Consider the following 18,735-nt stretch of genomic DNA (forward strand, 5'->3'; position numbering starts at 1 on the left):
TTTTCTCCTCTTGATCTGTTCTCTAGATATGTTGTTTTCTTATGAGATGTTTCATGTTCTCTTCTATCTTTTCATTATATACATATATTTTTATTTTTTCATTTCTTATAACTTTGCTGACTTCCCCTTGCACAGTTTTGATTTTCAACGAGTCATTTTCTTCCTTAAGATTCTGTATCTCCTTTTCTAATTGGTTGACTTTCTTGTCATAGTCTTCTTGTTTTTCTTGTATTATTCTTATTTTTCTTTTAAATTTTCCTTCATTGTCTCTCATTTGGTTTTAAAAGTATTTTTAAAGTTCTTTCATGAATTTTTTTGGGGCAAGTAACCATTTGATGTCATTCTTTGGAGTAGAAGAGGATTTCTTTGTTTTAGTATCCTCCATTAAAGATGAACCCATCTTCTCTATTCCCATAGTAACTCTCTGTGGTTGGATTCTTTCTCCTTTACAAGTGCATTTTTTATTGTAATAACTATATTATAATAATAATTTTATTGTAGGTAATAATGATTACAATTGTAATAATATTGTAATAAAATAACTACTATTACAACATTGTAATAATTAATAATAATTTTTTATTATAATAATTTTTATAATCACCTCTAGTCCTGGGGTATGGGGATGGTGCCTCTGGTCCTGATTCTCTTCAGTTCTTCCCTCTGACCAAGACCTCCAGCCTCCTGTAAGTGACCACAGCCAGCTGAGTCCCTGACCCCCTGCATCTGCACTCACTGGGGATGGGGTGCTGGATCCTTCTTGTCCCTGCTACTCTCCACAGCACAGCTGGATCTGGCATTCCTTGTCAGCAGAGATTCCCCAAATCTTCAACAAGTCAGATTCTCAACTCCCCTCACTCTCTCTGGGGAAAAAGTTCTTATGGCAGGGCAAGACAACCTTGAAACCCAACTAACCCCAAGGTTTAACAGGGAGGAAATATAGTCCTGGGATTTTTCTTCAGGTGTTCTCTAAGTGTCCCAAGAGATCCCTGTTCTGTCCCTACTCTTATTTGTTTTCATGGCTTTATGTTTTCCCAAAGGTGCTATTTTATCTCTTTTGTGAAGGAAAATATGGAGAGCTTGAAATTTTTCACCTATTCTATCATCTTCCCAGAATCCTCTCCGTTTTGCTTTATTTTTGTATGATATAGAGATGATTGAAATTACTTATGTTCTCTTATCTAAGCCTTATTTAAATTGCTTATTCAAACATTCTAAATGAATACATATGTATTCTATAAGTATATAAAATATGTATATATACGTACATGAACATCAACACACACATGCATACATATATAAGTACAAACATACACATGTATGCACATATGTGTGTGTGTATTTTTTTCTCCCTCTTCATGTTTCTTTGGCAAAAATCTTTGGGGCTGGGGGTGGTGATGGGCATGAGGGAGGGGTGTTCCTGACAATGCTGATTACCTACATAACTCATTCTAAGTCCTGGTTCTGATTCTCTGACATTGATTCCTGTGAATACATTTTTACTTTAGGTTGATGCCAGTTCCACTTTAATCAGTACAAGTTACTGTCTAACAAGCAGTTTAAAAGGGTAAGTTTTTCTAAGGAAAATTTTTATTCCAATATTTAAGTGAAAAAGAGATTGGGCAAACATTTCTGTCATCAGTTGTCTTGATGAAATTACAAAGTATAGATCCATCTCACGTGGAAGTGGTCGCACATGGCACTTTCTTGGGTAGACACAAGGAATTTGTCTAATGAATTTCTAGTGATTGAAATTGGTCCCAAAATGATTGACAACTGAGACTTGAAGCTGAAATTTTAGACAATACATCTTCTTGAAGGAGAAGATCTCTTGGGAAACATATTATTTGAAGAGAAAAGTCAGAGAATTAATCCATACAGCACAGGGCTAATGATAAAGGTTTACCTCTTCAATAAGAATATCTAGTATAAAGACACACAATGATACTATCACTGTTGTGGGAACTCTATAGGACTCTCTGAGGAGCGGTTATCAACTCTGAGCTCAGTTCCTAGTGGAGAGTCACATTTTACTGTGGGCTTAGGGGGAGGAAACTGGAAATAAGCATATTCATTTCAATGTGATCCTCACAGTCTTCATTAAAGTGCTACATTGATTATTCCTGGCGTTATGAAGGCTCTCACCAAAGCTGGAAAGGCCTTGAGTGAAGGCCCAGGAAGGGACTTTGCTGTATGTTATCTCTTAGAATCCTTACTTTTCTTCAAAGTTTAGCATAAGTTCCATGCCATTCACTTGATGATTCCTTTTCTCATAGTGTCTAGTGAGACACCATGATCCAGGCCTTTAGGCTTACTTCCCTCTGAGGCCATGTGGCTCTGAGAAATGGGCCTTGGTCCTTGGCCTTTGAATTTGGTTTTCTCTGTTTTAGGCCTAGGGAGTGTAGCCTTTAAACTTCAAAATTTAAAATGTCCAAAGGACACTAAAATGACTTGACGTTCTGGTGTCAGAAACAAATACTCCAACCCAATATCTTACATTCTTATTATGTATACTTCCATATATGTGTATATATATATTACTTCTGTTGTAGAGTAGAAGCTTTTGAAGGTCAAGAACTATTGAGTTTCTGTCTTTATATTGCCCGGTGCCTCATACAGTGTCTGGCAGCAGTTAATAAGTCATGTAGATTATTACTCCATGTTTGTTATATCTATATCCTACATATGTACCCCATACTTTTTCACCTTAATGCTTTTGTCTGTGCTACTTTCTCTTCTTGGTATGTCATTACTCATTTCCACCTAATGAATTTATTCATTAAAGACCATCTTCAATGCTACTTTACCTTTTTTATACATATATTGTGAATACGTTTATAAGAAGTTTGTATTATAGTTATCTGTAAAGCAGTTGTATCTCCCCACTAGACTGACAGGTCTATGAGGTCCATAAATCCCACTGTAAGTGATGTTTGTATTCTTAGAGGGGTCTGTGCAGAAGCTACAATATAGGCTTGTTGAGTTCAGAAATGTGGATGGGAGTGCTAGCTAGGACAAAATTATGGATCCGAAATCAGCCTCTTTCATCTTGTAATAAGCTCATCCTCTTTTTTTGACCTCTTTATTCATAGATCAGGAAAGAAAATGATGAAATTTGAAATCTGTCCATGAATGCAATATTGTTTTGTGCCAAAAGGCTAATATCTTGCAAATGGAGAGGGGAAGAAAGAATTGTATCTGAGAGTTAGTACACAAAGATAGCTGAAATGACATCTTAAGAACAGATGATTTATGTGCTTTGAAGTGAATTTGAAAACACTCAACTTAAAGAACACTAGTAAAATTAAGAAGAAAAATCCTCCAATAATTAAAATATGCAATTCATCAAAGTGAAGGAAGACTTAAGATTTTCTTTCTTTCTTTTTCTGAGTATTCTGAATGATAAAATCTTCTTCAGTTTGACTAGAGGTGGGATTATTTGGATGGAAATTATTATAGAGTAGTCACTGCTTAAGATTTTCTCTCTTGCTATCAGGCTGTCACATTTCACTTCTTGATGCTGTCAAGGTCTAGAGCAGCCTTCTTCTTCTGGGTGGACTTGGTGAAATCTATTTTGTCAGTTCAGGGGTCTCATTTTTATTATTTTGCTTTTTACTTATTCCTGAGTTGTCAGCTGTGTTTGAGATTAGACTTACAACTTTATAAAGTACTGATAAAATATCAGAAATAAATGTTGATGTATTTTGACAAATAGAGTTGAAGTGCAAGTATAATTCCTCACTAATACAATCACTGACACATACACTATTCCATATTTGTGAAATGTGCTTTTGTAATGTAAAATGTCCCTATTCTCCTGTACATTTCTGCTAATAAATTACTGACATCTTTAGTAGTTTTTGGTTTGTATATTAGTAAAGCGGGAGTTAGCAAAAGATTGCTACATTATTTAGGTAACAATTTAGGTTACTGATAGCTATTTTAGGAAATAATAGCTTTCTAAGTTCTCTGAGTAATATTTTGACGTGATTCATTACATCTCATTTTTCTATTGAATTTAGAGATACAGAATAACTGATATCTATCAGCAAATATATTATTGAAACAGTAAAAGCATTCAAAATACAAAATAATGTTGAGGTGAGTAGAGATTATTTCTATTTTTCTATTCTATTTCTATTATCAAAATCATTATTCTATAATTATTTTGCCTGACTTGAAAGCCAGTGTTTCACAGTGGATAGAGGATCTTGGAGTCAAAAAGACCTTGATTTAAATTACACTTATAGAATTTACTATTTATGTGACCCTGACCAAGTCATTTCGACTTAAACAGATCTGTTGAGTAGAGGCAACATTTCTACATCTGAAGTTCCATACTTTGATAAAAATAATTGGTATTTTGAATATACTATCAGAAAAAACTGAAAAAAGGTTAAATCAAAATGAGGATATTTTTCCTTACATTCTCTAATACATATATATGTTAAATAGTTTTCAAATTAGTGAATGAATACTTACAGCAAGCAAATAAATATACATGCACATAATTACAGCGAGTAAATATCCCTCTCTTAAAAGTATTTATCTCCTTCATGGTGGTATGGAAATAGACCTGCACTCATTCTCTAAGACTATGATTGTGGGATGTAAACTGGAATAAAAGGCTTTAGATATAGTCCATCTATCCTTTAGATAGATCATGACTCCTGTCAAAGATCAATATACAGAAATATAGAGATTGAGCAGCAGCAGGCTGGTCACATAGCAAGGAATTCTGTGCCCATGAGGACCCAGTAAGAATTCTAAATATCTTTCTAAGGTCTTGTGCATCTGTCCCCCAGATTTAAAGTGATAGAATGACTGAGGGTGCTATGAATCATATAATCTTATGGCTAACTACAGAAATTAATTTAAAATTGAGTATAATAATTGTGAGAATCTCATTCAGTAACAAAAAGTTGATATGCTTGAAGGATTGAATCATATTCATAATGACACATAAAGGAACCAGGATGCATAAAGGGAAAGACGGCTTCTGTGTTTTCCTCAAAGACATTAATAAGGGGATTAGTTTCCTTATGTACCCAGAGATAACAAGAAGTATTTAATAAGATCCTTAGTCAGGTTGTATTTCAATTTTCATGATAAGCATATGTAAAGGGACAAGAAAGACCAGAGTCACAGTTGATACACCATCTGTCTTAGATGATCAGGAAAAATTCTAAGACTTTTACAAAATCTCCAAACCAAGTCAGCATATACCTTGATACTGAGTGACCTCAAGTGAACTTGCACATGGAGGAATACACTGAAAAACATACAGGAAAATGTGACTCTGGGTTTAGAAATGAAAGAAGTTAAAAGATAATTGTTTGTCATTCAGAAGCTTCTTATCTACAGAGATGCATAAAATGTTGGGGACAACAAGCACATAATGAAAAACATAAAAAATGAACTTGACGTAATAGATTTGCTGTTTCATGTACAATTATCTTTTTTATTATACTCTATCATGGAAAATCTTATTTTATTCCATAAACTAAAAATAAAATAAATTTTCAAATGAACATGACTATATATTGTTATATAGGAAACAATTGTTTATAGTTGGAATTATCTTAGAATCAGTTTTTGTGTATAGTGAACTTACCTGGTAAAGACAAATATAAAAATGAATACCAAATTAAAAGAAAGAATTAAGATGAGAAAAAGACATGGCTTGTACATGCAATATGTCCTCTCTGACCTATTAAACAAATTATTGACTCTGAAAAATTGTAATTGAATAAAAAGTAAAGATGTTGGCTGATTATCACCATGTCATAATGCAATTTAACAAGTATAAAACAATTGCTTCAACAAAGAACATCAAAAGAGCCCATGAAACTGCATCAAAACACATGCAGTTAATTGAAATATAAGCTTCAACTTCAAGATCATCCACAAAATATTCTGCAGCAGGATAAAGGAACATTGCCATGGCAGCTTCTCATAGAATAGTAAAAAAGCAGTAGAGAGGAAAACATAATTACAGAATGTCTGCCATGAGACCCAGCTAAGCCAGATCATCTTGAAGATGAAGTGGAAGGAGAACAAGCAGAAGTGAAATGAGATAGATTTTTCAATTTTACACCAACCCATGATGACAGTGAATAGAGCACCTTTGATCTCTAATGTACCAATAATATAGTATATTGCATAAGGAAATGGAAATGGCACTCAAAAACTGAGACTGGAAAGAGACTGGACCTGACTAAATGCATAGAGAAGTAGTCTATGTCAGAGCCAAGATAATATCAGAGGCACTTAAGGGTCAATTTTCCATATGTTAAAAAAATAGAAAAATTCTAAAAAGTGAAGGGTAAAAATTACAGAGTAGTATTAGCAGAAAAAAGGGGACTGAAAAGCCATCTGACCTGTATATTTATAGACCCCATCTCTATAGCATCTGCATGAGAGTGAATTCCTCAAGGGTTATGCTTGGTAAGAACTTATAAAATGTGAAGAGGCAGACTATCTCTCCCACTTCCAACTGAAGAAAAAAACTTTGATATTATTGATAGAAAAACTATTCATTTCAAATCAGGTTGTATTTACTTGCTCTGAAAAAAAAACTATTCTTATTAATTCCACAATAACATTTGCAATATTATTTCTTTTTTTCTTTTTTTTTCAGTCTCAGGTAGTCAGCTGTGGATGCATTAGCTCTATACCTTTAACTTCTGTATTTCTTGAAGGCTTCTTTCTCTTCATTCTCTTTTTCCTCATTTGAAGTTTGTATGTTTTCTTGACTTTTGAAACTAGTTCACCTTAAACTTTGAATTTCTAAGTAGCAGATAACAGTGTCTGTTGAGACAGACTTTCCATCTCAATTTTCCTACATCTTTCCAAAAACAATTATGCACTTTTCTGTTTTGTCAAATAGAATTTAAATGAAATTTAACTTTTCTTGATGACTCTGGGTAATCATTAGGAAAATGCATTATTGGATTGTCCTCTGATGTAGGGATGTCTTTAGGGAGTAAGGAAATGTGTAAGGCTATTTGTTCCTTTACCAAATGGCTCCATCTAATTCTCTCTAGATTTCTTACATTTGCTCTGTTACTATCAGGATGCAGCATGTTGCTTCTTCATTTCAGGGTCTCTAGCCACTTTCTGCAGTGAATAGAATGAATCAGAGATCTATAATGAAATGCACCTCAGAGACCTTTTAGTCCAACCCCTTCATTTTGCAGATGAGGACAGTGAGCATCAGGAGATAAGTGCCTTGCCCAAGGCTACATGTAAACACCAGGGTCAGGATTTGAACCCTGGTCCTGTGACTCCAGAGTCAATGGTCTTTTCCTTGTATAAGGCTACATCCTATGAAGGAGAGGGACTGTCTTTGTTTTGCTCAGCACTTGTCACAGTGACTGGCATGCAGTACTACTGACTTATCCTGTGTTATTGAATTGAATGACATCTGCTATAGCTACTGGGGATTTTCCTCTCTACTTCTTTATTTTCTACAGCGTTGTACATAATAGGGCTTGCTTCTCAAGGACTTTTACAGTAAAGCAGACATTTGGGTAGCCTATATTATTTTATGTAGAATTTTCCCAGGTAGGTGGTGTAGTAGATGGAGCTCCAGGACTGGAATCAGGGAGACTGGAGTTCAGATTTAGTCTCAAACATTACCAGCTGTGTGATCCTGGCAAGCCGCTTCACCTGTTTGCCTTAAAATGGGGATAATAATAGCACCTACCTTGCAAGGTCGTTGTGAGGATCAAATGAGGTCACAATTATAAGATACTTAGCACAGTCTGGAACACAGTAAGTGCTATATAATTGCTAGCTATTATTATTCCACAAAACTAAGTTCTAGTTACCAGCCCGAAAGCCTTAGATACAAATGTTTCTGTTATTACCTCAGAGAAGCCATGAAGGCAGTGAATGACCAACACAAATTTTTGAGATTAAGAGTTAAGACAACATATTTGTAAAAAGACATTTTTGGAGAAAGTGATATTCCCTTTCTATGGGGAAAAATAATCTCATTCAATTTATTTATGCAAATCACGACCCTTTCATAGTTTCTTGTCTCATTCCTAGGAAAATAACATACAACATAGAAAACCTAGAATTGCCTGCGTGGGATGTAAAGGGGTACAGCAGAAAACAACACTGACTCTAGAAACGAAAGACCTGCCACTGAAGCTCCTACATTCAACTGGCACAAGTCCTTGAACTCCCTGGGGCTAGTTTTTTTCATTTGTAAAATGGGAGGAAGTGGAGGAATCTATTAGGTTTCTTATGAGACAAGTGAGCCTGTGAATGATGATAATGAGGAAACTCTCTTCCTTTCTGGAATATTGGAGAGATGGTCAGAGTCAGATGATAAAGATTCATATCTCTATTTTGCTGTTTGGGGCCTCTATCACCTCAGGAAACTTTCATTTTTCTATATGTAGAATAAATATCTCCAGGGAAAGGGGCATCCATCTTTACAGCTTTGGATGCTGAAGCAATGTCAGAGAAATGGAAACAGTCATGTGTAGAATGCCTCTGAAAGTGTGCTCCAAGATGGGAAAGGTTGGGGACCCCCTTCTAGGACAGTCATGGTGACATGTATTGGGAGAATCTTGGAGCAATATTGAAGAGTATAGCAAGGGACTACTGGAGTCAGCTAAGATTCCCTATGTGGAGAATGCTGGGGGAGCTGCTTCTGGGAGGGCCAAGGGAATGTGTAATAGAAGTAGCTTGGAGAAATATTGGAATAGGAACATGGAGCTGGTCAGCTCCATGAAGTCTGCTAACCATACTTTGAATGGCTGTCTCTTGGAAGGGCTCTGGAGCTAGAACTCAGGGCAGCTAGGTAGTGCAGTGGATAGAACACACCAAGCTTGGAGTCAGGAAAATCAAATCTGGCTTCAGATACTGTGTAACCCTGAGCACACACTTAACCTCTATTTGCCTCAGTTCCTCATCTGTAAAATGGGAACACACCGGAGAAGGAAATGACAAACCACTCAAGTGTCTTTGCCAAGAAAACCTTATGGTCTTTTAGGGTCACGGGAAGACAAACGCAATTGAAAAACAACAACCAAGAAGCTAGAATTGGAGGCACCTTCAAAATGCCTTTGTCAGCCTCAAACTCTGCCTGCTCTCTTTGGTTGAGATGCCCTGGTTAGTGGGGGCTGATGAGAGAAAATGCTGTGATAGTTCTTCTCCCCTCTGAGGAAAAGGAAAATAAGCCTTGGTCTTTGGCCTCTTTTTGGTCTTTTCCATTTTAGGTAAAGGAATTGATTGGAGGTTCTGGACTTAGGATGTTTGAAAATGCAGCAGAGTGAATGTGTGGGAAGTTAGGAGTCTGAGGCCATACCCGATTTTGCAACCATCAAGTTACTGATGCCCTGAGGCATGACCTTTGGAAATGGTATTCTCGACCTACTCCAGTGGTAGCCTGGGCAAGAATTTACCCAGTTGGAATGTCACATTTGAAAATGAAGTTTGTAGGATCAATGCTGTTTAGAAACTGTTAACTTGAGCTCACTTTACTCAGAAACAGCTGGTATAGGGGAGAGTATGCCCTTGAGATACGGGGGGGCTGGTATTTATATTTTCATTCTTGTTATATCTTTGAAGCAATAATCTCTGTAAAAGCTAATTATATTCAGTGTTTAAGTGGAACTCAGGGTTAGTCACTGGTCAGAACACAACCACTGGGAGTTCTAAATAATGGCATTAGACATAACAAGTCTCACAGTACCATCCTTAACAAGGAAAAGCTGCTTGACTTTAGGATAATGGGCCAAACCACACCACCAGAAAAAGTGGAGAGAAAGATTCAGGATGTACAGAAAGAGAATGAGTGAAGACTAGCATGGTAAAACAAGTAATGTTAGTGAAATTTGTATTACAATAACATTTTAATCGCAGCCACAGAAAATTGGTAAAAGGGGTTTATTGCTATTGTGCAGTCGTGTCTGACTCCTCCTAACCACCTTTGGTTTTCTTGGCAAATATACTAGAGTTTTTTACCTTTCTTTCTCCAGCTCATTTTACAGATGAGGAATTGAGGCAAACAGGGTAGGACAACTTTCCCTGGGTTACATAGTTAACAAGTATCTGAGGTCGTATTTCACTCAGGTCTTCCTGACTCCAGGCCTGGCACTCTATCCATTATGCCGCAGTGGCTAAGGTAAATTAGAGGCATCATGTAGTTTATTTATTCTTGTTCTTACTGTTCGGGTTATCACATCAAATCTAGAGTTCACTATTTGAAAGTTTTTGTTATTAAAAAAATACTACAAGGATCACGTTACTTTCTAACAAGGAAATCACCACAATTAACTTGCTTAAGCTAAATTTTTTGAAACAAAACTATCATGAGTTTTCTTCCTTATTGCATTCAGACTAGTTGAATCAAAGACCTAGAGGAAACTCATGTGCTTGGAGAATAGAAGGAAGTAAATTATGCAAGAAGTAAAACGAGTTAGAAGCAGCCAAAGCTATGCTGGAGAGGAAGTTGGTGATTTTTTTTTTAACAAGATTCCAATTTTAGTCTAGTTATTATTTGAAATTCACATAGGACTTTTGCAAAGAGGTTAGCCTACACAAGTCTTGGCATGGGTTTTCTGAATGGAAATCTATTGTTCCCTTCACTGCACCAAATCTTCTCATCAAGCAATAACTTGGTAGTAGAGGTAGTAGAGACCAAGCAATGAAAACCCATTTAACCCTTAATTTACCTAATCTAAGGTGCTGACAAGACCTAACTATACTGCATAACAGCATTTCTAGGGGCAAAGGAACTCAGAGTTTCTAGTTGCTGTGACAGGAACATATCTTCTCTCTACTGCAATATCTCACTCCCAGACTTCAGAAGCCAGGCAATAGGGATTTTCTCAGTTTTGAGATCCTACAGGTCTCTTTTATTGCATGGGGGCAGAGCCTCTCAAAACCTGAGAATAGAAAAGTGAGAAGGGAAGTTGGGATGTTGGATCATCCGTAGATCTGAACAGGAAAAATCAAGGCAGATTCTTAGGTGGGGTAGGGGGACAAGAGTCAAAAAATTTTGAGTAACAAAACTGGATTAAATCTGGAAGGAAGGAGGTTAACTTATATGGTCCAGGGTATGAAGGTCCCAACTACCTATTTGTATATATGTCTTTGGATGTTTTCACCTTGAAAGTCTCTTGATTTTCTAGACACTGGCTGTCTTTCCATTCTGTAACATAAGTAGGTTGACATGCTTGCCTTTTCTTTCTTTCTTTTTTTAGTAGTATTGCAATTTTTCTAATTACATGTAAAGATAATTTTTAACATTCATCAAAAAAATTAAGTTCCAAATTTTCTCCCTCTTTCCCCTCCTCTGTCTTTGAGAAGACAAGCAATTTAATATAGGTTATATATGCTACTTCCCTTTTCAATGCCACAATCTATTGTTTATAGCCACAATTTGTCTCTTGTATAGCCCTATTGGAGAACAGATACAATCTTCATGTGTTCCTCTTTTATTCTATACAAATTCCTCCCCTCTCCTCTTAAACTAAGCACATAGCTGTTCTATGCTTTTCTAGTACCCTTCTGCCCCAGCAATAATGGGGAACCAGACTGTAAATCTAAAGGATCCTTTCTGTTTGCTTCTCTAGCTTTCTCTTTCTTCCCTTAAACCCGGAGAAATGCATAAGCACTAATGAAGAGTCTGCATTTTATCTACATTTCAGCAGCAAATTCTTAATCATGCTGTTTTGGACATTTTATCCCACATACCAAAATGAAAGCTTGCATTCTAGGTAGAAAAGCAAAATAGAGGCAGGGAGATTGAATAGAAACTGTAAATATTAATTACATCAGGAAAGAAGAGTGGATGCATTGGCTTCCACTCTCATCCTTTCTCTTCAATGCCAGTGCTGTCAATAGAGACACCAACAAGCCAAAATCCTGGGACAGGGTAAAAAAAATGAACACTGGAATGGCAAATGCCACAGGAAACAATGCTACATGCACTGTATGCTTAGCACAACCTGCTGAAGCAGGAGATAAACACACACATCCCTTTCTGTGTGCCCTTTCAATTCCCAGAGACAACTAGGTCTGGAATAAGGAAGACTTGTCCTCAAATCTGGCCTCAGACACTTGCTAGCTGTGTGACTCTACATAAGTCAGTAAAGCAACTGCTACCTCAGTTTCCTCAATTGTTAAATAAGATTAATAATAAAATTAGCATAATAATAAAACTGACCTCCCAGGGTTGTAGTGAGGATCAATTAAGATATTTACACAGTGCTTAGTACCATGCCTGGTACTCAATAAATGCTTCCTTTCTTCCCCTCATCCTTCCATAGATAGCTAATGTATGTAATGGAAATTGCATTGAAGCTTAATAAGTATTATAAGGGAGAGATGAGAACTGAAGAAAGAGAAAGTGGCAAAAGGCATTTGAGTGATAGGGAATGAGGAAGAAGGGAGAAGAGGGAATTCAGTGTGAATGGCCTCAGTTTCCTCTGTAAAATAGAGCTAAGGACCTGAGCTCAGAGGATGGCCTTGGGAGATGTGAAAGGATTTGGAGGAGGCACTGTGCAGAGTGGGAAAGTGATTTGATAAAGGAAGTATTGTAGGATTACCTAGAAGCAGTGAAGTCCCAGGTAAGATAGTAGAACATAAATTTCTAGTGGATGCAGTCAGAACAGTTATGTGGTTCTTTCTACTTCATTCTGTAGCTTGTGAGTAGACCAGAAGGTGAAGGTGGGAGTTATTTAAGCTTGAGACTTGACTTGGCTAATCTGCAATATGTTAAGGGCAAGTCAAGGAAATGACCTTCTCTATCACTTAGAATGCCATTTTAACATCTAACATAGTTCTTTTAAACTTAGTATTTTGCTGCATTTACATTGCAAACCAGAGAGAACTCCCTATTTGAGATCAACTAAAGCAATGTGTCTTACTACTGATTAGCAGGTACAAAATTCAGGTCCTAGAACTAATAAATATAGAAGTAAAAAGGTAGATTCTGGAAGCATATTTGAAAACCTCACTTTTAGTAAAACAGAAAAGATTAAGAAGGAATATTTTCTCTAGACTAAAACGTTTTCCATATTTTTCTCCTTAGGAAAATACGTGGAACAAAAGCTAAGGTCTTTCTTATGGAAATGTGTTAAGGGTAATAAACAAATTTAACTCTTCTAGGTAAAACAGATTATCTCTCTACCCACCTAAAATGCTTGACCACCAAGATTCACCCATTCTTTTGCATTCAAGGTTAAGATTTTGATTTGAGAGAGAAAACCCTTTCCGATTCTTATGGGGAGTGTTCTAGGAACTGAGTAGTTACTTTTCAGGAACATTAATCCCAAATTGTATTTTACTCAAACACTTACTGTATAACTTTGGGCTAGTCACTTATCTTCTGTTTGCCTCAACTGTACAATGAGGATACTAATAGCACGTAACCTCTCAGGATTTGATGATCAGATCATATAATATTTCTAAAGTGCTTAGCACAGTTCCCAACATAGTAGGTACTATATAAATGTTAACCATCATCATCATCATCATCATCATCATCATCATCATCATCATCATCATCATCATCAAGAAAAGTTAAGTAACTTGCCCATGATCACACAGATCATAAGTTTCAAGGCAGGGTCAAGCCTAGTTTTCCTGACTCCAAGCTTAGCACGCTTTCCATTACATCATACTGCCTTTGTATGTTTATTAGTTTTGTTCTCTGAACTAGACTATAAGTTTTTGGAAGGCAAGCCCTCTGTTTTGCACAATTATAGCACCACTAATGAAAAAAAAGATGCATTCCAACAACAAGCTTCTTCAAGACTTTATTAGTTGAGACAGAATTAAAATAGGAACTTGGCAATGTGTTTTAGCTTGCCATTGGAAAAAGAGTATTATAATATATAATGTATATATATATACATATATACATATCTTGAATATATTTTTGAAATACAAAGTAAAATAATGTTTAATGTTCCAGAAACTATTAAATATGCACCTTGGAGTACAGGGTGAAGAGGAGTACTAGGATCCTATAGTAATTTTGACATTCTGTCTTTTAGTACATTTATTTGTTTATATAACATTTCTCCCACTACGGTAGACTATGAATTTCCTGATTAGTATACTTTGTCTTGTCTTGTATCAGCAAGTACCCCAAAATATACTGGAGGACCTGCTCTCACAAGTTCTTAGATTTGTATTCATAAAAGAAAAGGCAACTTTTGAGGGGTTAACAATCACAGTAATCAAGCACATGTATCAATCCTTTAACAAAGTACGTATATCATTCACTTAATAAAGGGGAGGGAACACCCTGAACCCCAAAGTAATCAACAGACATGACTTCTTCTGTCTGATCATAATTCAACAGAGACAGCTGTCTGATCCTAATGACCAGAGAGAGAAGCACTACATCTAGATTCTCAAAGCCAGGGGGCTCCTTAGTGGTTTCCCAGTGTCCTCATCTGGCCCAACAAACACTCTTACAAAAACTGAGCCCCAATGTAAACTTCTTACCCTCAGAGTCTTTATACACTTTTTAGAGCCAGAGGGCATCACATTCTTAGAGATCCAGAGTCTTATTAACTAAAGAGTATCTTTTTTTAAAGGACCTGACAATGGGTGGGAAAGATCCTCCCCAGTCACATTCAAATAATGGCATTTTACTTCTTGATTATACTAAAACAAAAACAGCAAAAGATCCTATTTTACTTGCCAGTACACTTATCTATCTCTTTTTATCCTCCATAGCCTTGACTACGTGCCAAAAATAGCCAGAGATACAAAGATGAGCCAGAGTCTCTGCCCTCAAGAAGGGCATACTCCAGCACACAATCTAAAATATCAAAATAGTGAACTGATAAAAGCAATGAATGCTAACACATATAGGTGACCACTTTGGGTAAGTTTTAAGGATTTTTTGGTAGGTAATCCATCCAGTTCTTTAAAAAGTGCTTCCTTTCCTTTATTGTATATGCTTTCTACCCCCTACATAAAGGCAGTGTGTTGTAATGACTGTAGTTCTGATCTGGGAGTCAGGAAGAGCTGGGTTCAAATTCCACCCCTTAGGTTTATGGGTTGTGTAAACCTGGGAAGGTTACTTAACCTCTATAGGTTACAGACATCTGCCTAAAATTTATCTCTTGTCAGACTGTGATATTGTAGATGTCTCAGATATATATCCCACATTTTCTAGTATAGTGCTGTATACACTGTAGGAACTTAATAAAATATTCATTAAATGGAATGAAAGCTATTCTGAGTCTTAAGCCAAAGCCAGGAGGTTGGAAGTGGGGAAAGAAGAGGAGTAGAAAAGGAAGAGGAGAAATGGATGCTGGCTGATATTGAGACCACCTACTAACTCCCTCATTTTCATCCCTCTAGGTCTCAAAATCTTTTCTTCAGTGTCATGGCCTTTTACCTTGCCAGAGGTTTCACTTCTATATATGTCTTTTATCCAGTCCCTTACCAGGGTAGCTACTACTAAACTCACTGGAGTCCCAATCTCTCGTATTTTTTCACAGAGCTACCAAAACAACATGCCAAAGGCACAGATCTGATCATGTCATATGTGTTGAAGACAGATATGGGAAAGCTGGTTCAAAATGTGAATGAATTCACTTAAACCTTCTCTGTAGCCATTGGGAGATTTATTGACCCAAAAGAAGAGGGTCTGAGATTTAGCAAGGAGCTAAGCAAAGGTAATGATATAGAGAAAGGATCAAACTTATATAGGGTGATTTTAAGGTTTCCTTTTGGGAGCTGGAGATGTAGGGTAAGTCTTGCAAGATAAAGAAGTCTTGCAAGGTAAAGGTACTGGGTGAGGACTATGAATGACACAAGATAAGGAAATCCCATTCCCCAGGATGAGGGATGGGGAGAAGGATATAGTCCAGGATAAGGGGTTTTGTGGTAAGGGGAGACTTTCAGGCACCAAGGACTTCCCAAAGTCAAACAATATTATTTTTAACTCTTATGGCACTATTTCTATCCACATCAATACACCTGCTCAAAAATCTTTAGTGACTTTCTAATAACTCTGCAAGTAAACCTCCAATATTCCAGTATTCAGATATCCCCAGTCTATCTCATATCTCTTTTCCCAACCTCATTTAACATGATTTGCATTCAGCCAAACCAGAGCAATGATCTCATCCTATGCTCTCTGGCCTCTGCCCTAGTACAGGCTATCTTCCATGCCCACAATGAACTCCCTCTTCATTTCTTTGTATTGAAATCCTTCTTTTCTTTTGTAGAATCAGCTAGGTGGTGCAATGAATAGAGCACCAGTGCATGAGTCAGGAGGACCTGAGTTCAAGTCTCACCTCAGACATTTGACACTCACTAGCTATGTGACCTTGGGCAAGTCACTTAACCCCAATTGCCTCATCCTGGGTCATCTCCAGTCATCCTGATGAACATCTGGTCATTGGATTCAGATGGCTCTGGTGGAGAAGTGAGGCTGGTGACCTGCACAGCCCTCCCTCACTCAAAACAAAGTCAGGTGCAAGTCATATCATTATTTCTCTGATGGCATGGTCTTCTTTGGCAATGAAGGACAAACACACACAAAATCAGTCTTATTTTCCTGTGCTTCTAAAGAAGTTGATCTTATTACAACAGCCTGTGAACTGACTACTTATTGCCAACCTTTCTCATAGGAAAGAATTCTGTCTCTAGGAAGGAAAATGGAAAGCCCCTGCTTAAATTGTAGGACTTTTTCCTAAAATCTTCTAATCACAACTTGGTATCTCTACCTTAACAACTGTTCCTTCATCAGTTTCCTAACTGTTTCCCCTCTCCTAAGCCCCACTTGTTTTTCAACTCTGTACTGCTCCCAATTTTGTAAAAGTATGCATTGCGCAACTAAGCTGTAGGTGCTGAAGAACATGGCTGTAAGTCTTGCTTGGATATCCAAGGTCCTGTTCTCCCTTTGTGTACACAAGTAATACAATTGTCTACACTAAGCCAGAAACATGCAGAATAATAAGTTAATTTCCCAGCATCTTCAAGAACCAGATAAGGGCCTACTTCCCTTAGAAAGCTTCCCCAATTTCCACAGCTGAGACTGTCCATTACATCTTCAAATTTTCCTACAACTCTTTATCTCCATTTCTCCTTAGTTCCCATCAAATTTTACTTGTATCATATTTATTTATGTCCATGATATACCTCTTTTAGTCAATTGTAAGATCTTTAGGTCAGTAACTGAGTTATTTTTGATCTTTGTAATCTCAGTATCTAACAGTGCTTTGCATGTATTTGGCACTTAATTTCATTTCATTCTATAAATATTAATTATGCACCTAAAAATCAATGTCTTACTGATATGGATAGAAACAGTGCCCTAAGAGTTAAAAAAATATTGACTGGCTTCGTGAAACCCTTGGTGCCCTAAAGTCTCCCCTGCCACAAAACTTCCCCTTATGCTGGACCATATAATTCCCTGTCACTACTCCTTATCCTGGGGAATGGGATTTCCTTATCTTATGACATTCCTAGTCCTCACCCTGTGCCTTTATCCTACAAGACTTCTTTATCTTGCAAGATTTACCCTAGACCTCCAACCCCATAAAGGAACCCTAAAATCATCCTATATAAACCTGGTTCTCTTCCTATATCACTGCCTTTGTTTAGATCTTTGCTAAATCTCAGACGCTCTGCTTTTGGGTCAATAAAGCTTCCAGTGGTCACAGAGAAGGTCTAAGTGAATTCATTCACATTTTGAACCAGCTCTCCCATCTCTCTCTTCAACATTACTGTTCCCTAAACTCAAGCCTGTCTCTAATCTTCTTTCATCAAATAATCTAAGCCCAAACTGGTAAGATACAAATTGCACTAGAAATAAAAATAAAGCAATCATTTGTCTTGCATTTTCCAAGAGAGTTGGGCTTTCAAGAAAAAATAAATATGTCTTTTATTGGATCAAGCCTTTTTGTTTTGAGGCCGGAAAATATATTTACTATATTTAGCACTGATTTCTGTTTGCTTTCTTCTTGGTGAAATGAAAAGGATTCTGGGAAGTGAGTCATTCATTTAACCCTGCCACTGAGATTGAAGTAATTAATTTGTATGGCCAATAGCTAATACAATTTACATTTTTGAAGGTTAAAACGAAGTGATCGTTCTAGGATCATGGTCTTTTTCCAGTTAATTGAGCTAGTTCAATGCATTTTCCTGTGATAATTACTATTTTGGCTTCTATGATAGTAAGTAAATTCAATCATCTAAATGCCTCCAAATTCTCTTCTTCTAATTTACACCAGTGAAAATGGTTTTGTTACTAAGCAAAGCAATGGAATTAAATTAGATGTGTAAAGAAGAAAATGAAGTAGAAGGTAAATGTATTATTTAAATGATATGTCAGTGTTCTCAAAGCTTTTCATCTTGGATATAATGGATTTTTATTTGTAAAAAATGTGGAATGATAGGGGAAAAGAAATTATTTTCCTTTAGTATAAAGCAAATAAAATGCAGCGTTTAAAATGCACATATAATATGTATACTGGAGAAATAAATATTAATGAGCTAAAAGATGAATCAGAATTTTAGAGCTAAACTAAAAAAGAATTGAAAATCATCATTTAACTTTTAAAAACATTTCTTCCCATACTATTCTATTTTTACAGGACTCTATGTACTGCTGATCTTATCTTGTCTATAATGAAATACATTTAGTTAAATGTCATGTTTGGTTTGGGGAGGAAATTAAAGAATGCCCTAATTTCTTATTAACTAAGGCATTAATCAGTGGTTAATTGTAATTATTTA

The sequence above is a fragment of the Notamacropus eugenii genome, chromosome 5, assembly GCF_028372415.1.
Source record: "Notamacropus eugenii isolate mMacEug1 chromosome 5, mMacEug1.pri_v2, whole genome shotgun sequence".
In the NCBI taxonomy this organism is placed as follows: domain Eukaryota; kingdom Metazoa; phylum Chordata; class Mammalia; order Diprotodontia; family Macropodidae; genus Notamacropus; species Notamacropus eugenii.